This window comes from Sceloporus undulatus, chromosome 4 (assembly GCF_019175285.1).
Source record: "Sceloporus undulatus isolate JIND9_A2432 ecotype Alabama chromosome 4, SceUnd_v1.1, whole genome shotgun sequence".
NCBI lineage: Eukaryota > Metazoa > Chordata > Lepidosauria > Squamata > Phrynosomatidae > Sceloporus > Sceloporus undulatus.
The window spans coordinates 86,646,413-86,664,592 of record NC_056525.1 but is presented as its reverse complement, the minus strand read 5'-3'; the positions used below and the strand labels follow the sequence as shown (position 1 = coordinate 86,664,592).

General features: G+C 38.4%; 1 long non-coding RNA gene across 1 annotated transcript; it reads left to right on the top strand.

The window, feature by feature from the left end:
* Positions 1 to 3,936: 3,936 nt before the first annotated feature.
* Positions 3,937 to 16,494, top strand: LOC121927515. The gene is made up of 3 exons (XR_006103260.1): positions 3,937 to 4,020; positions 6,365 to 6,421; positions 15,759 to 16,494. It is a non-coding gene; the product is annotated as an uncharacterized LOC121927515 (long non-coding RNA).
* Positions 16,495 to 18,180: the final 1,686 nt, after the last annotated feature.

The following is an 18,180-nucleotide window of genomic DNA, read 5'->3' as shown; positions in this document are numbered from 1 at the left end:
ATATAGTGCAAATTAGTGACTGTTAAAAATTCCCATTATAATCTAAAAGATTATACTTTTGTAATGTACTGTACTGTAGCATTAGAGAGATGGTCTGAGTACAGAGATTTTGGGGTTCAAATCCCCAATCAATATGAATCTGGCTGGCTGGCTAGCACAAGAAGCTCCCATATACTTTAGGATGTGGCTCTTTCCTAATCCTGTCTAGAGATGTTAGAGACAGATGGCCATCTTGTGCATGCAAAACATGTAGTGCTAAACTACACCCCTGGGTGTACACACACACACACACAAACACAGACACCAGTGTTCCCTTTTGCTCACTGGGAGAGAGTGAAGACCCTTCTCTTCACTTTCTCCTTAGTGCAAATAAAGCGATCTGTACAACAATCTAGCAGCAGAGAGGAAAGAACAATCTACATGAAACTGGCAAGAAACAGGCAATGGGGAATTTGGTGATGACAGGGAGATAAGAGTATCCCATACACTCCAAGTGTTCTGACTTGGCAGCAACACTCCAGATTAATCATCTGCTGTCCTACTTTTTCAGTTGCTTTTATAATGCCCGTTACCTTTTGCTCCTCCCATTTCTCCCCCTCATCCTGGCTTGCTTCAGTTCTTATGAACTGAGTACAAAGTTCAAAAGTACTTTGCCCTCAATAAACTCAGCAGGGAGGCAAAGAGAAAGCCACATAAATATCTTTGAAATGAGAACTAGTTTATTAGTATAGCAGTATGATTAATTTAGCAGTATAGGCCAGCCAGAGGTAAGATATATTCTTCAGCCCATATCAGAGAATAGGTGGCTTGGAGAAAACAGAGTAGAAGACAGAGAAAACAAAGATGTCTTCTACCTGGAGTAGAAGACATCTCTGAAGGCAACTTGAAATGGAACATGACACAGTTATCGAAAGAAGAATTTACTATAGAGTAGATGGCTTGTTGTTGTGTGCCTTCAAGTTGTTTTTGATTTATGTTATCCATAAGGTCAACCTATTATGGGGTTTTCTTGGCAAGATTTGTTTAGAGGAGGTTTGCCATTGCCTTCCCCTGGGTCTGACGACATGTGACTTACTCAAGGTCATCCAGTGGATTTCATGGCTGAGTGGGTAACTGAACCCTATGGACAAAAGAGAATTGTTGGCTTACCAGCTAAAGCTGATGAAATATGTCTATTATGACCATCACCATCAGTGAATGAATCAGAAAATCTGAGTCCATGCACACCCAAATGAGAAGCAAGTCCTTTGGAGACAATATCTTCCAAGTTAGAACTGACATATCTGATGTTCCCAGATCAGAATGCCCACCAACCCCCAATATTTTTTCTTCTTTGGATTCAGCTTCATTTTTAACATGCCTGGCAAGTATGTAAACTTGTGTTACCCCAGAACTATGCTATAGGATTCAGCACAATGGTTTGTGGTGATAGACTTTTGGAGTTAGGAAACATACACTTTTCAATTTAAAAATTCAGCATCGATCCACTCAAAACCCAATTTTCCATGGCATATATTAGTCCCCTGTGCCAGGACTGATGGACCTAATCAAAATTTGGCACTGAAATATGTTGGATGGATTTTGAGCCATAGGAATGTGGCCTAGGTTCAAAGTGAAGTATTATTATTAAAAAACATACATCCATATACATCATTGTGTTTTGTTTCTAGAGTAAAACAGAAAGAATAAAGAGTTGATAGTGCTGTTTTGGCCACTAGGGCATCTGAAAATGTGTTCCCTACAAAAGATATATAGAGATGTCTCCTGCACCCCTTCATCAAATAGTTGGATTTCCCCCAGTTACATCACATGTTTACCCAGAAAGACTGAGGATAGCAGCAGTACCATGATACAGTTCAACAGTTGAATTACTGGTGTTTTTCCTTTCAATCCTTTGTACAGAAATGTGATATTGCTTTTTTATTTTAACCTGAAAGTGCTGAAAACTACGTGAAAATCTGTAGAAATACCATAGGTGTAATTCTAGGCTGGGCCTAGTATACACACTTATTAATACACAAGCTTCACTGAATTCAGTGCATGTTAACTTCTGTATAAATACATGCAGGATAGCATTAAAGCTGTCTCTTTTAGTGTGCTGGCAGTGAAAATTAATTAGGACAAAAAGCGTTAGGAATGGAAAAGTGTACTCTGCCTGCCCAAACAGAAATATAGTAGCCACTTAAAAGATAATTGATAAATGCATAAAAATTAATATCATTCAAATGCCAAAATCAGTTAGCAAAATCCAATGAAAGCTTAAACATTTTTATCACGTTAATGATATCAAATGCATCATTTTACAGCAAACGGCAACCAAGAGTTTGGCAGCCTTCCATGGTATTTACTTAAAGGTGATAATGCATTTTAAAAAAGCACTTGAAGCAGAATTTGTATTAAGCACCAGTGAAGTTGCATAGATTTATTATCAAATGCTTTTAGACTGTCTGTACCCTGGAGCATTTTTTTTTTATTTCTAGAAATGAAGAAAAAAGTGATATATCATTTGGATACATCAAAGAGCATGACAGGCTCTCTTTTTGCTCTCCCTCCCACTCAGTCATAACATTATCTGTTGGAGAGGTGATGGCAAGACTCACATGACACCCAAAGACTGGCATGCACCTTGGCATATTTAAGTTCCAATGGTATTGCAAACACAATTAATTGCTTAATGTTTTCACCTTGGTCCATTTGAAGAATTTTCCTTCTATTCCACGTCATCATCAAAATCTCCCAGCATTAAACACCCTTGGGTAAACCTACAGCGCTATATAAATAGAGTATAATAATAGTATAATTCTCACACTGTCCAATTAGCACAATTTGATAATACTTCATCTGTCATAGTTTCAGCCTCCAGAATCCCAGCACTTAGGGTATGGTCCTGCCTGAATACCCTAAAGGCTGCAGATCCTGTCTGATCTTGGAAGCTAAGCAGGGTCAGCCCTGGTTGGTAGCTGGATGTGAGACTGCCAATTAATATCAGGCAGTGTAGGCTGTATTTCAGAGGAAAGAACTGGCAAAACCACTTCTGAGTATTCCTTGCCTAAGAAAATCCTGTGACACTCGTGGGGTCACCATAAGTCAACAGGCAACTTGAAGGCATCCACAGAGACATGATACCTTGAATTCTTTCCTAGTAAAGTGCATGGCCCTGCATTATAGCACTAGAGCTCTCTAGCAGAGAACTCAAATTGTCACACCAAACTCCAGATCCCAGGATTTTGGAGGCTGGGGCCATGGCAGTTAAAATGATACCAAATTGCTACAACTGTACAGTGTGGATATGCTCTATTCCATCAGTTGCTTTAACTTCCACAATTGTCATCTCTGTTCACATTTTGTCTTTCTGTTGTAAAGTTGCTTTAAACTGGTTGGCCGCTATAACTTTATTCTGGTAACCTTCCCAATAATAACCTTATCTTGACAGTTATTAGCAGTTTTTCATTCAGTATATACGTTTTGCATAAATTCAAGCAAATGGAAGGGGGAGGATATTCTTTCAAGCTTCTTTTGCTGTCAGATTGTTTTTGTTTCACTAGCTCAGACCTGCTGCTTTATGACAGCTAACAGATGAGCCAGTGAGCTTTGAAGGGTTTTGGTATCAGGCCACCAGATTCCTAATCACCACTGCTGTTTTGCTCAAATAGTAGCCTGACAAAGCTAATAAACAATGCCGCCAGCTGCCTGTTAACTTGTTACCAAGCTAAAATGATAATTAATAATCCTGCTATGCAGTAGCATAGATCTATAAACAAACTTTTTAAAAAATCATTTTGATGAAGTCGAATATCCTCATTACATTCAATGGCCTTGAATGGGCAACTAAGTGGTCCAGGAGTTGTGCTTTCCTAAAACAATGTAAATATTTCCTAATGTCTGCAGATACGTTCCAGATTTCCTGGAATCTCTCTCTCTCTCTCTCTCTCTACTTTTGGATAGTGACACTGTCCAGCTAGGGGCAGAGAAGAACAATTCTCTGAATCTTATTTTCATACTGAATTTTGAGAAGAGAAGGTAAGGAGCTAAAAGCTCAGCTAAAATTAGGTGGAAAAGGTGTAGCACTCTTGGGCAACTGGAACCGTGGCTCTCTCTCAGGGAAGTCAATGCAGTTTCTGCAATTTTGTTATAGGGTTTCAGGAGTCAGTTTGTTTCCAGTAATTCTGCTTTGTACATTTTAAAATTAAACAATGATTGCAAAGACAGCAAGTCTTCAGTGCTTTCCCTTCCAAGGGAAACTAAAGCCTTCACTATGTGTACTGAAGTAATGTGATAATATATGGTAATAGTTGAACTTGTTCATTTTCACTATCAGTCTAACTAGCATTGAAACAAAGTTTATCATCTTCATAATTGCAAATCTATTCTCATATTCTCATGAATAAATTTACATGGTGACTTTTCATCACTGTATCCAAACATTAAAAATCTACATCTCAGTTGCCCTTTGGAATGAATTGGTATAATTAAGAACATCATATATTCACAATAATCTTCATGTTCCATAATTATCCTAGGCTTAACAAAACTATATTTTGATCATGTTTTGTTCAATAGTATTTTCAAATCAAACGTTATGTGGACCATTAGCTCTGTCCATTCACCTGTTCATGCTTAATAGTTGTATTGGGTGGGTGGAAGTAAGCTATATAAATTCCAGAAGGTAAATGTATTCTGGAAGCCCAAAGATGTTCACTGTCATCTCATCATATGGCCATGTTTGGCTTGTAGCTGAATAGTGTTCTGCCCTGCGATCTATCAGTTCTAGTGTATGGCCTAGACTGCATCCTGTAAGGGAAATATTAAGTTTCTCAAGCCTATCTGAAACACTGATGGTTTGCAAATCATATAATAATTTCAGAAGGCATTTCCCAATGCAGAACCCAGACATGGAAGGTTTTGAAACAAAGATATCAACCGCATGTCCAGATGACAACACACAAAAGGGGAAAGACAGTTATACAGAGGTTGCTTACTTTTCCTTTTCCAACACCACATGTGGTTACTGAATGTTTAGGAAATATATACATCTGTATCAAATAATATAAATGTGATACAACACTCAAAGGGATTTGTAACCTAATTTTGTTCAGTTTTGATCTTGAGAAATTATCCAAATAGAACCTTCTTGTTCGTCTTTTTTCAAATAACCTTCAAAATACAAATTGTTTCTTCTCCACCCATGCCATTTCATCCACGTGTAGATGGACTTCATTATTTTTCTTATATTTTTTCAATTTGAAGACGGTTGGAAAGGAATGCAGGTTTACAGTTCCAATAACTGTGCTGAACCAGGATCACAAACCATACATCAGATTATCTTGGTAATTGCACTGTAAACTTTCAGTAGACAGCTGACTGATCACTTAGAAAATCTGGGAAAATCCTTTTGACAAAAGGCATACTTTTACAACTGTCTCCCTCTGGAAGGAGAATGGAAGTGCTTCGAGAGCATGTAGAGATGTAAGCAAACAGCTGTTTCTCTGATACTCTGTCTTGGCTTCTTTTGTAATGCAATAAGGCTCCCAGTAGAGAATTCTGAACTAGATAATCTGATCCAGCATTACTCTTCTTATATTTTTAAGACCAGGCCAAGGAACTTGTACTAGCTCCTAATGGATCTCTGACAGTTTGAGAGACGTTTTATGATCTATATTTTTAAAAACACTTATTTTTTCTAATCCCTTGACAGAGAAGATATTCAAACCTATGCTTACCGTGGGTTAAGTGCCGGTAAAGTGCCAGTAAAACGTCCTTGAAGCATGAGGGTGTGAAAGCCAGTTGTGCTTCTGAAATGTCAATGAAGTGTCCCCTTGCCTTTACTGTCCTTGAATCGTTTGTGGAGCAGCCATTTCCTATTAATGCAAATTTCCCATCAATAGGAAATGGCTGCTCATGAACAATTCAAGGACCGTAGAAGCAAAGGGACGCTTCACTGATGTTTCAGAAGTGCGAACGGCTTTCACATCCTTGCGCTTCAGGTATATTTTACCAGTGCTTTACCAGCACTTAACCCATGGTAAACACCAGTGTGAAAATTTTCAGAAAAGCAGTATATAAAAACAAAATAAATAGTCAGTCAATAAACAAAATAAACAGTCACGCAGTAATTAAATACAAAATATATATACCCTCAATCGCTTTTGAAGGGCATGTGCAGATATTATTTGCTACTGATACATTTGCAGTTTAATCCTAAAGGTATTTACTCTCAAGTAAACAGCACTATTTATTAGAGATTACTTCCCAATTATTTTGCATTGGACTGCATGCACAAAGTACCTTAATAACTCTTTCATGTATTTTGAAAGAACACAATTAATAACCATGCTTACATTTTTACTCTGTTATTTGTTCACAGATACAGAGGCTGTTTGAGAAATATCCTTAAATGGGAAATCTCTCATCCAGGCATAAGGTGGGTTAATTGAAGAAAGCCTTCATGAATCATTTAGCCATCTCTTGATTTTTACCCATTGTTGTGCTAGAGGAAAGAATGATGAAATGATTTCTCCTTCTACCTATAGTGCTCTGTGCCTCTAGAAAAAGCTCTTGGGGACCCTCTGGAGCATCATGAGAGGTGACATAAGGGGCTGTGGAGGAAGAAGCCTCTCATATCACTTCTCTTCCCACACCATTCCTGAGAGGCAAAATAATATCCACTGGCTCCTGGCATCTTTTGTGAGATGACAGAGCCCTTCTATTCACAAAATAGATTCTGGCTGTGTTAATCACACTAAGCTTCCATGGAAGTTATGTGGTTGTCATGACTAACTTAAATCCCAATGCCTCCAGTGAGTATTTATCCAAATTATTTAGTCTTAAATACAGGGGCAAGTTTTCTTATTCTGAATCAGACCATGTAGTGTTGATACTGACCTAGGGTTCATCTGCACTTGCCAGAATATTTGATGCTGCTCCTAGAATATTCTAGCCTGAAACCTACCCCAGATTACTCCTGTTACATCTGCACTCCATAGCAATGCTAGGTGGCTGGCTACATGCTCATCCCACTGTACCACCCACCACGCTGGTGCACGTTGCTCCCTCTGAGGCCACAATCAAGGCACCCAGCATCGATCACATAGCTGGGTGCCTCATTTGACCTCAAAGGGATTTACATGTGCCAGTAGTGGCAGCGCTGGCTGACACAGTGGGACAATTGTGTAAACAGCTGCCCAGCATTGCTACAGAGTGTTCTGGGTTTTGCTGCATCATGAGGATGTGGGAAACCACTTCATCTGGGCCACATGGACATGCCTTTATGGACATGCTTGCACAGGTTTCAAGAAGGAATCATTCCTGTCTTGTTAGGAGATGTCAGAATTTGATCATAGGTGCTCCCTACATGCAAAATGTGTCCTACATTATTCTTTATTCTCACTCTCTAGTAAGCTGAAGGAAAGATATATTTGTAGGGATTGGAGTTAGTAATTACTGCACTATCCTGAACACACCTGGTCTGGTCTGATTTCAAAAGCTAAATAGGATTGGACCAGATTAGGGTGGAAAATCACCTAGGATCCACAAGCAGGGTTAGGAAATAATCTTGCCCGAAACCTTGTTTAGCTCCTGCCATTCAGCATGGAAATGATAGGTTGGGTGGACTAAGCATTGTCTGCCTTGGTCTAAGACAACTTTCCTATACAGGTAATAGAAAGAAATAACAGCTTTCCAGTCACAGTGAAACTGTTATTTGTAGAGAATCTGGTTTTGGCTATTATTCTGTATGTTATTAAAGAAGTTGAAACTACAGGAAGGCCTGGGTCCTCATTATAGGAAGGTTCTGGAAAATAAACCCTAATACTTAAGACTGCCAAACTAAATATACTTAATACAATGTGTGTAAGTCCTTTAGAAGTAAGGAATCCTGCATAAGGTTGGATTGCAGGAATATGAATGGAAAAGTCCCACATGGAGTTTTTACCAACTGACCAAGTTGCCTGAGACAAATTACCTATTTTCTAATGTTTGACTTCCCCATTTGCAACATGGAGATAATAACACTCATCTACTTTATAGGTTTGAAGTAGCATTAATAAGGTAATGTAAAACACTTTGTGTACTAAAGAACAGTGCAACCTGACCTATGGCCTAACCTGTGATCTGCGTGTCTATATTATGTAACTGTCATCAAATATGTAAGCAGTAAAGACAGAATACAGATATTATTTGCATATTTCCTCACACTTTCTGGGGGATATGTTGTCATCCTTATCTTACAAAACTGGAAGTGAAAGGGCAAATGAAGTCAGACAGCCTTGTCCAAAGTCACACAGGAAGTCTGAGGCCAGACAAGAAAGCAAATGAACTTCCTGACTTTTAACTGGGTCGAGCCTAAACCATAAGACTCCTTTTGCCTTCACTGAATTCAGAAGGCATTATTAACAAGTGTCCATGTGATTATATGAAAAGGAAAGCCTGCCCCTGCTGTCTCACTTAAGCATGCAGTGTCTTCTGAAAGATCTGAAGAAACAGAAGAAAGAGGGGGGAGGAGGAGAAAGAAACAGAAAAATATTATTTATTTATTTATTTATTTATTTATTTATTTTATTTTATTTATTCATATTTATAAAATATTTATTTATTTATTTATAAATATTTGTTTTATTTATTTATATGCTGCCTATTTTAACAGAAACAAAACACCTACATTGTTACAGTGCCATTATTTCACTTTTATTGCTATGGCTGCCTTCTGTGGCATTCTGGGATTTGTAGTTTAGTGAAGAAACTTTCCATGTATGTTAGATTGTATTTTCCTGTTCTGTAAACCCATTTGCCATGAACATATGGCATATAAATATGAGTGTCTATTTTAAGTCAAAGACAAACAACATGTGGCCTTTTGGATGTCGCCTATAGAGAGGGATAGCACTCTATATTGGTTAGTCATTTTAAGCCAAATAATAATGTCCTGGAAGACATGGGAAATGGGAGAGCAGCCACTGCAAACACTGGGCATTTGCATGTTATAATAAGAAGGATGATAACAAGAAGAAAATCAGGTTATGTACCTCCTTTTTAACATGATATCTAACAAACTGTTTCTAATTCAGTATCAGGAATTTCCTTAGACAGTGCTGTTTGATGTGGGGGACCAGCCATTCCCAATGTCCCAGAGACCAATGACATATTTGTGCCCATTTTCTACAACTGTTTCCCCCCTAAAAACTCACCAGGAACTGGTAGCCAATGGCTTGTGCACTGGCCATAATCCATGGACCACCACTTTGAGTAGCAATGTCCTGAACAATCGCCAGAGAGAGTAGTAGAGAGTACAATACCCTTTTTCTCTTGGATGCAACAAAATGTCAATATAAATCTTACCAATGCCAATCTAGAGAAAATGTCTTTTGCACTAGTCTGTAATGATACTTAGAAAGGAAAAATTACTTTAAAAGAATCAATGCACTCCACTCTATGCCTCTCCTGTACAAAAAGCCTCCTTATTCCCAACAGGCTACAAGATAATCCATTGCATTCCTTACTGATGCTCAGCTTGTCATCATTATCAAGCTAAAATGTTTGAGTGAAATATGAAGGACTAAACGAGCCCTTTTAATTTCTGCACATCAACTGGTTTTGTTGGGGAGGAGTGGACAAAAAAAGAGAAAGAACTAAGTGATTTTCTATTATCTGGTCATGAAGTTAAAGCCTCAGCATAATAAATCTTATAAATATTTTCTTACAGTTACACTCACCGACAAATCTGAATCGTTGCAAGCTAAAAGCATGCCAGGAGAAATGAGTGCTATCCAAAGACTTCCCAGGGAGAGAGATAAGAACGGCTTTCTCTAATGTACTCTAGTGCTGATGGAACAATATTAGCTTGCATCTCCCAGGAGCATCCACATGTAAAAACGAGCTCATAATGAACAAATGACTGTCTGTGAAGCACTTGGTTTAAGAGTGTCAATTTAAATTTGACATTCTTGTAGCAGGGAGAGGGTATTTTTAATGCTATCATTAACCCCCAAAGAGATGAGCAGGGTACTGAATAATGGGACCTTTTTGGGGGGGTCTCTCATTCATAGAATCATCATAAGTCAAAGTCAACGTGATGTCACATAACAACAAATCTTCCACAGAGCACTGAGTATTAGCAGCCTATGCAACATACAATGGTGAATCTCCACTTTAACTACATGAATAAAGATTGTTTCTAATATATATATATATATATATATATCAACTAGGCTGAGCTACCAAGCATCCACTGGCCACAGCGTTGTTGCCTGAAGTTTTCAATTCTGAATGGGTTTGGCTGATAATGGCCTAAATCCAGTTGTTAGTCCAAACTAGAGCACACCTATTAAATCAATGAGAACTTGGTAACCCAGTGCTCAAACAAATTCCATTGATGTAATGGATCTACTTTAGTTGGGGCCAATAATTGGATTTAGGTCCATGTGTTTTATTTCATGTCCCTATTTACCAATAGAACAAGAAAATAGAATAACAGATATAGTGGGTTATTGTGGAGCATGGTAAGATGCAACAAGTGTGGCTTGCAGCTAACTCTCAGCAGACATTATTCATGACAATTTGGTTAGAAAGTAGATTGTGGAATCAATTGTCCATCACCATACTGGAGAATCCAGTATTGTATGTACTCCAGAGGTTGTTTCATTTTGTTGCTTTTCTAAATCATCATCATCATCATCATCCCTCTTTATTGCACTCAATAATAGGAAAGGTCTGTAGTTCAGTGGTAAAGGGTTAGAATAATAATATCTTAAAGCTGGAAGGTACACAGGAACTGTCTCCAATCCTCTGCCATGCAGAAATACACAGTTGCAGAGGAAGAAGCTCCTCCAAGGAATACCTATCAAAGAAAGGACAAACCAGTTAGCCTTGGTTTTGAATAATAAGTTGCCTATATTTTGCGTGTGTGTGCGTGCACGCCTTCAAGTCATCTGTCAATTTATGGTGATCCCATAAAGAGAGTTTTCCTAAGCAGGGAATCATCAGAGGCAGTTTTGCAGATATTCTGCATGTAAAAGTTCCTAGAGCTCAGGGCTGGGGAAACAGACTCCTGTTGGAAACTCTGGAAAGGAAACCTACCAGTCATCAGATAATATTAAAAGTGTTGGACCAATGGTCTAACAAAGGTGGTAGATTCCATTTTAGTATGAGGCAAGGGAGACTAATAATGGTGCCCGTCCACACTATAGAATTATAGCAGTGTTATTCCACTACAATTTATGAAATCCTGGCTTTGGTAATTCTGGGAGGGGCAGTGATACTACTCAGCCAGAGTACCCCAGTGCCCCACCAAACTACAAGCCCCAGGATTCCACGGAATTGAATCATGGCAATTCCAGTGGAATAATAGCATTATAATCATGTAGTGAGAATTGGCCCTTGGACTGTGGCTGGGTGGTAGGGAAGAAACACTGTTCCAGTCATGCTATGAGAAGTCAGGATCTGAGGATGCATCTACACTGTAGAAATAATGCAGTTTGACACCACTTTAAGTGTTGTAGCTCCATCCTATGGAATACTGGGATTTTTAGTGTTACAAGGTCTTCAGCTTTCTATTCATAAGAGTTCTGGTGCCTCATAAAACTGCAAATCCCAGGATTTCAAATGATGGTGCCATGGCAGTTAAATTGCAGTCAAACTGTATTATTTCTACAGTGTAGATGCACCCTCAATTAGGATTATTGTGTGGAGGGGAGTAAGGAAAATTTCTCCCAACTCCCAGCAATGCTTCTGCCAAGATTTTGTTTTTTCTCCATGGTAATTTGTTTTTGCTTGTGTGGTCCATGATACGCAGCTAACATTGTGCACTCTGGTATAAGGCTACCTCAGAAAAGAGGTTACTATGTCAAATAGACAACAAGCAGGTAAGCAGGCAGGTTCCACCATTTACTTTAAAGCAACTGGCTATAACATAAGTCATGTCATCTTTCACACGAAGGACTTCATTAAAGAACAGCACAACCAGAGCTTTCGCTGGAAAATCCACTGAAGTGCTGTAAGTCAGAGGGAAACAAAGCTTCAGAGAGTCATTAATTTTTTAAACCTTCTGATGTTTTTCCTGAATTTTTCAGCTGACTTTCACTAAGGAGTTGGCTGATGTTGATGATCCTGGGAGAACAGTTCGGACCTTGTGGGTGTGATAAATGAATCTGTGCCTGAAATCTTTTGGCAGCCATTCCTGCACTTGGAGCTGGAGGCTGACATGGAAGGATTGTTGCATCTGCTTCAGAAGCCAGGTGCAGAAAGGATTCTATTGGCATCTCCGCCACACTGGATTCTTCTCTCAGCATGAAGTAGGATGCAACAGATTATATTGTTATTGGTCGCTAAAACCCTCTAAACGTGAATTTGAATTATGAAGTCAGCTCTTTTTGCCATCTTTGCTATCTTCAGAGTGCTGCCCCCCCCCCACATATCCCATACATTTTTAATTGCTTATTTGTGTTGAATATCTCGTTGTAGCTGTGACTGATATGTATCTTGACTGGCTTCAGAAATCATATTTACAAGTATTAGAAACCATTCCTGATTTTGAGTACCAACTTTCTCCACAAATTCATTGTACAAATGGGGACTAATAACATCAAGATTCATCCTCAAGCCAGTAAATGCTTTTGCCATACGTAATGGTATGCTTAAACAACATAGAGGAAGTATCTGGCGATTAGGACTGTACAAACCAACACCTGGAGTTCTTCAAGGCTGGCTTGATCTTTGACATGAAAATATCTTCTTTGAGTCACCTCCTTTTAATTTCCTATATGCTTCCTGCATCCCACTTCCTATCAAGGCTGGTCTGTGGTAAACCAGAGCTTGGAGAAGTTTTTTTTTAACTTGAACTCCCCAAACCCTTTATGCAGCATGGTCACTGGCCATGTTGGCTTGAAGATTCTGGGAGCTATAATCTCAAAAAAAGTAATTTAGGTTGTACTTTTCCAGGAACTTGGCAGAAAGAAGTAGTATATATACTCATGTACAAGTTTAGAATTTTTAGTCAAAAACTTGACTGAAAAAATCTGGGTTGTCTTATCCACAGGTCAATGTAAGTGCTGGATGGATAGATAGATAGATAGATAGATAGATAGATAGATAGATAGATAGATAGATAGATAGTACTTATTATATATCATCCTCTTCTCCAAGTAGAATGGCAAAAAGCAAGAGCATTCCCGGAGCACCCCAAAAAAGCACTGGTGCTGCTACTTTCTCCATTGTGGCACCACTTCTGAACTTTTTGAATGTCTGGGTGGGAAAATGGCAATGGTGGGTTCCTAGAATCATAGTGTTGGAAGAGATGACATAGGCCATCCAGTCCAACCCCATCACCAGGAAATCACAACCAAAGCATCCCCGACAGATAGCTATTGCTCTGTTTAAAGACGTCCAAGGAAGGGGACCCCATCACACTCCGAGGGAGTGTGTTCCACTGTTGAACAGCCCTTACTGTCAGGAAGTTCCTCCTAATGTTGAGGTGGAATCTTTTTCCCGGAGCTTGCATCCATTGCTCTGGGTCCTGTTCTCTGGAGCAGCAGAAAACTAGCTTGCTCTCTCCTCAATATGACATCCCTTCAAATATTTAAACATGGCTATCATATCACCTCTTAATCTTCTCTTCTCCAGGCTAAACATCCCCAGCTCCTTCAGTCATTCCTCATAGGGCATGGTTGCCAGACCCTTCACCATTTTGGTCACCCTCCTTTGGACATGCTCTAGTTTCTCAACATCCTTTTAAATGGTGGTGCCCAGAACTGGACACAATATTCCAGGTGGGGGCTGACCAAAGCAGAATACAGTGACACTATTACTTCCCTTGAGCTAGACACTATACTTTTATTGATGCAGCCTAAAATTGCATTGGCTTTTTTAGCTGCTGCATCACACCGTTGACTCATGTTCAACTTGTGGTCTACTTGGACTCCTAGATCCCTTTCACATGTAGCCTCATTCAGCCAGGTATCCCCCATCCTATATCTGTTCATTTCATTTTTCAACCTTAAGTGCAGTACTTTACATTTCTCCATGCTGAATTTCATTTTGTTAGCTTTGGCCCAGCTTTCTAGTCTAGTCAGCTCATTTTGAATTTTGATCTTGTCCTCTGGAGTATTAGCTACTCCTCCTAATTTGGTGTCTTCTGCAAATTTGATAACTATGCCCCCAATTCTGTCATCCAAGTCATTGATAAATGAGCATTGGGAGGAATCAGGCTTTGAAGAATTCAAATATGGCATTAGTGTATTTTGTCAGCTTTTCTGGGTTAAAAATAGGCAAAGTTATTACATTAAGGTTAAAGGCTATAATCCCTGCAAATATGACATATTCTATGTTTTGCTTTTTCATCATTTTTGATGTGTGTATTTTCTTAGCCTTGTCTGTGCCTAGTTGCCGCCCACACATATTTCACAGCCACCCTTTACTGTAGTTCCCTCTTCATCCATCCAGTCTTTAGGGAGCATACAGTTATGCCTGTAGGAATGTTGCAAGTGCCTTGGCATCATTTTCCTTTTATTTGTCCTATGCATCCTTTGTTAGGAAGATTTCCGATTGCCTTTCATACCCAGGATGATCTAGTGGCTCACCTGGGTTGATGTGATCCATCCCTGACCTAGAGATACTAAACTGGAGTGGTAAATGCCATTAGATGCAGTCCAGTGGCTCATCTTACAGAAAAACCATAGCAAATCTAAAGGTTTCTCATCACTTCAAAAACACAGCTTGGACCAGCTGCATCTTCTGCTATCTTATATTTCATTCTGGTGGCCAGACCTCACATTCCTACTCCCATGGTAGTGGTTTTCCTGCAATGTGATATCTCCTTCCTTTTAAGTTTCTCTTGAGCTTGACCAACACAGTGAACTTTTATGTAAATCTGATTCTGAAAAGATTGGACAAATGCATGTGGTGAACTACAAAGGCTTAAGCTCTTACAAAGAAAGATTTGTTTGTTTATTTTAAAGAGGCACTTTCCAGTAGGGAAATTCCTCCTGAATTCATTATGAATATTATCTTTGGATGATGAGACTTCTACAAATCATGACTTCCTCACAACCTGCTAATAATTGCTAGTAATTTAATTTTAGACCGAAGTATGGTAGAGTCTGATAACTGGTGTTACAATTGACTTAAGGCCCCTTGACAGTCTTGCCAGGGTCTTTCTAATATTATGTACTTCTGCAATGTCTAACAATATTTTAAGTGTGTGAAATTGGGTTCTACAGCAGGTCAGGCTGGGAAAAGCATGTTTTTCTCTCTCAAGGAATAAAGATGAAAGGACAAGAAGTATGGTCAAGATCAGTCCAGGAATCAGGATATATGATAGACAGATGGGAATCAAAAGGGTCAGTGAAAAAAGTGATTTGGGACCCATTCCAAAGCTTTACAATGTGCTTAGTGGTCCCTACCTATAGCACCTGAGTATGGAAGGTGGTTCTTCTGTCTAGCTAGTGATTTTGACTCAGTAAAGCAATAGAATCTTGGTTTTTTAATTAACATCTCTATTAACATCCCACATTTACCACAGTTCCAGTCAAAGTTGATTTTAATCTAGTATCTTTCTTCAGTCTTGGTAGGGAGAATGAAAACAAAATTTCTGTTGTGCTGAGGTGAAGTATCTTTGGTGATCTCTTCCCACCCTTTTCCTTCTCTTTGTTTCTTTCCAACTGTTTGCTTTTTACATGAATTCCATTATTCACTGTGCACTGACATAATTGCTAATGTTAATAACAGTTAATAAGGTCCAGGTATTAACATCTCTACTCTCTTCTGTGCAGCTTTATTCTCTCCTACAGGTCCTGCTGCTTCCAGGCTTAGCTGAAAATGCCACAGGGATCAGCTGGAGGAGAGGAGCGACTCTTTTACACATGTGCACAACCAATGCAGAGAAGCTGGAAGCACATCAGACTGTGTTGTACTGTACTGATTCCTATCAATTTAAGTCTACTAAATACAAGAAAAACCTCTTGTACAAAAATATGGGCCCAGTCAAAATGATCTTTTAGTAGTAGGCTGTAGCAATTAAAGTTTAGAGATCCTACACTCGAGTCATAGAGTTTAATGAATGTGTTCTACCCTTGTGAAAGAAAAAGAAGCCACAGTAGTTAAGAGTCATTCTGAAATGACACAAGCAGGGTTATTATCCTGGATTTATTCATGATTCTATGAGAAATGTTTTTCCCACAGTTTTTGGTATTCTTTTCTTTAGAATCTTTTATGCCCACTTTTTGGTATCCTTCTCTTTGTCTTGGCTAAGATCTTCATTTTTTCTAATTATATACTATTATATATGCTTTACATGCATGGCTTCAATTATAGCTACTTCATTTTAATTAGACCTGCTGTGGAACTTTTGGCAAAAATAACTGTGCTGGGGGTTTTACATCAGAGGCATGGCTTTCTCTGTGAGATGGCTATCACACAGCTGCACTCTTCCAGCACTGAAATGCACAATACTGGTTACAAAGCACTGAGATGGAAACCAGTTCATGTTAAATGGCAGAGCTGCTAAACAAAAGAAAGAAAAAAAGAAAGAGGAAAGGGGAAAGGGGGAAAGGGAAAGGGGGGGGAGAAAAGAACAATTAAGGCCCAAGCTATTCATTATGAGCACCACTGACCTATGATTCCAACCTTAATGCACTGGGGGGGAGGCTGTACAACATCCTTACCTTAATATTTCATTGCCCTGCTCTATTTAACTGGCTGCCACTTCTAGAGATGGAATGTCATAAAAACTTGGTCTTCATTAACCACACAATTGCTGGATGGTTTTTGGACTACAAGTTTCATCACCCAAATCACTGTGACATGTTGGCTGTGACTGATGGGTGTTGTAGTCCAATACATCTGGAGTATGCCAGTTTGGAGAAGGTTGCTGTCTTACTATGTTGTTAGACCACTTTCCTCACAATATTGATTGTTGGCTGGATTGGTGACATGTGGTTTAGTGACACTTCTAATTCTTCCTATAAGCAGAGATTTTGGAAAATATAGGCTGTTGATAGAGAAAGTCCCTTCCTGCAAGGAAATAAGTCACACTTTCAGAATTCATTGAAAGTAAATGTAGCAGAATTTGGGCCTATTTTGGCATTCTTTTACTTCTTTTTTTAATTAATTTTTTATTCAATTTTCAGACAAAACAACCTAACATAGAATCTAAACATACAAATATACATATAAACATAAACATAACAGATAAACAAACTGAACATACAAAACAAACAGACATAACAAAACACATTTTTTAAAAAAATCAAGTTTCTTATACTTCTAAAAGACTTCAAAAGACTTTCTCTTCACCGATTCATAAATTCCATTTAGTATCTGCATATCTTTTTTTTTATACATTAACTTTACAAGATGTTAACCCTTCCCATTTCCACAATGTTATCTTATATTTATAATTCAACGTAAATCATATCATAAATTCTTACATCATTTATTTTCAGTTTTATTTCCCAACTTAGTCCTATATATCTATTGACAGGTCCTTCCCCCATTTTTACTTTACGAATGTAAGTATTTTTTCCCAATCCTTTATCTTAGGTTTCTTTAAATCTTCATTGAACTTTTTTGATAACATGTCTATTTCAAGCATATCCAATAATTTGGTAATCCATTCATCAGTATGTCTTTCTTTTTTAATCTTCCAGTATTTTGCATATACCAGCCTGGCTGCAGTTAACATATAAAAAAAAAATCCATGGGTTTTTTTCCAATGTTCTCTTCAATCATATTCAGAAGTAAAATTTCTGGCTTAAACTCAAACTTTATACCCAATATTTCTTTTACATTTCTATATAATTATTTCCAATATTTCTGTGCCACTGAACAGGACCACCAAAGATGAAAAAAATGTCCCTTTTTCTCCCTCACATTTCCAACATGTATTTAATCTGGTTCCATATATTTTACTTAATTTGTCTGGTGAAAGATGCCATCTCTATAAAATTTTATAAAAATTTCCATTAATGTCCTGGTTAATGGAATACTTTAACCTATCTCTGGCCCATTGGATCATGTTATCTTTTATAAGGTCTTCTTCTACATATATTTCTAGTAGATACACACACACACACACACACACACACACACACACACACACACACAGGATAATGGGGCTGGTTTTCCTGACCATATGACTTCTTCTAGATCAGTCTTTACTTCTGAATCCAAACAATTCTGTCATTTATTCAGCAT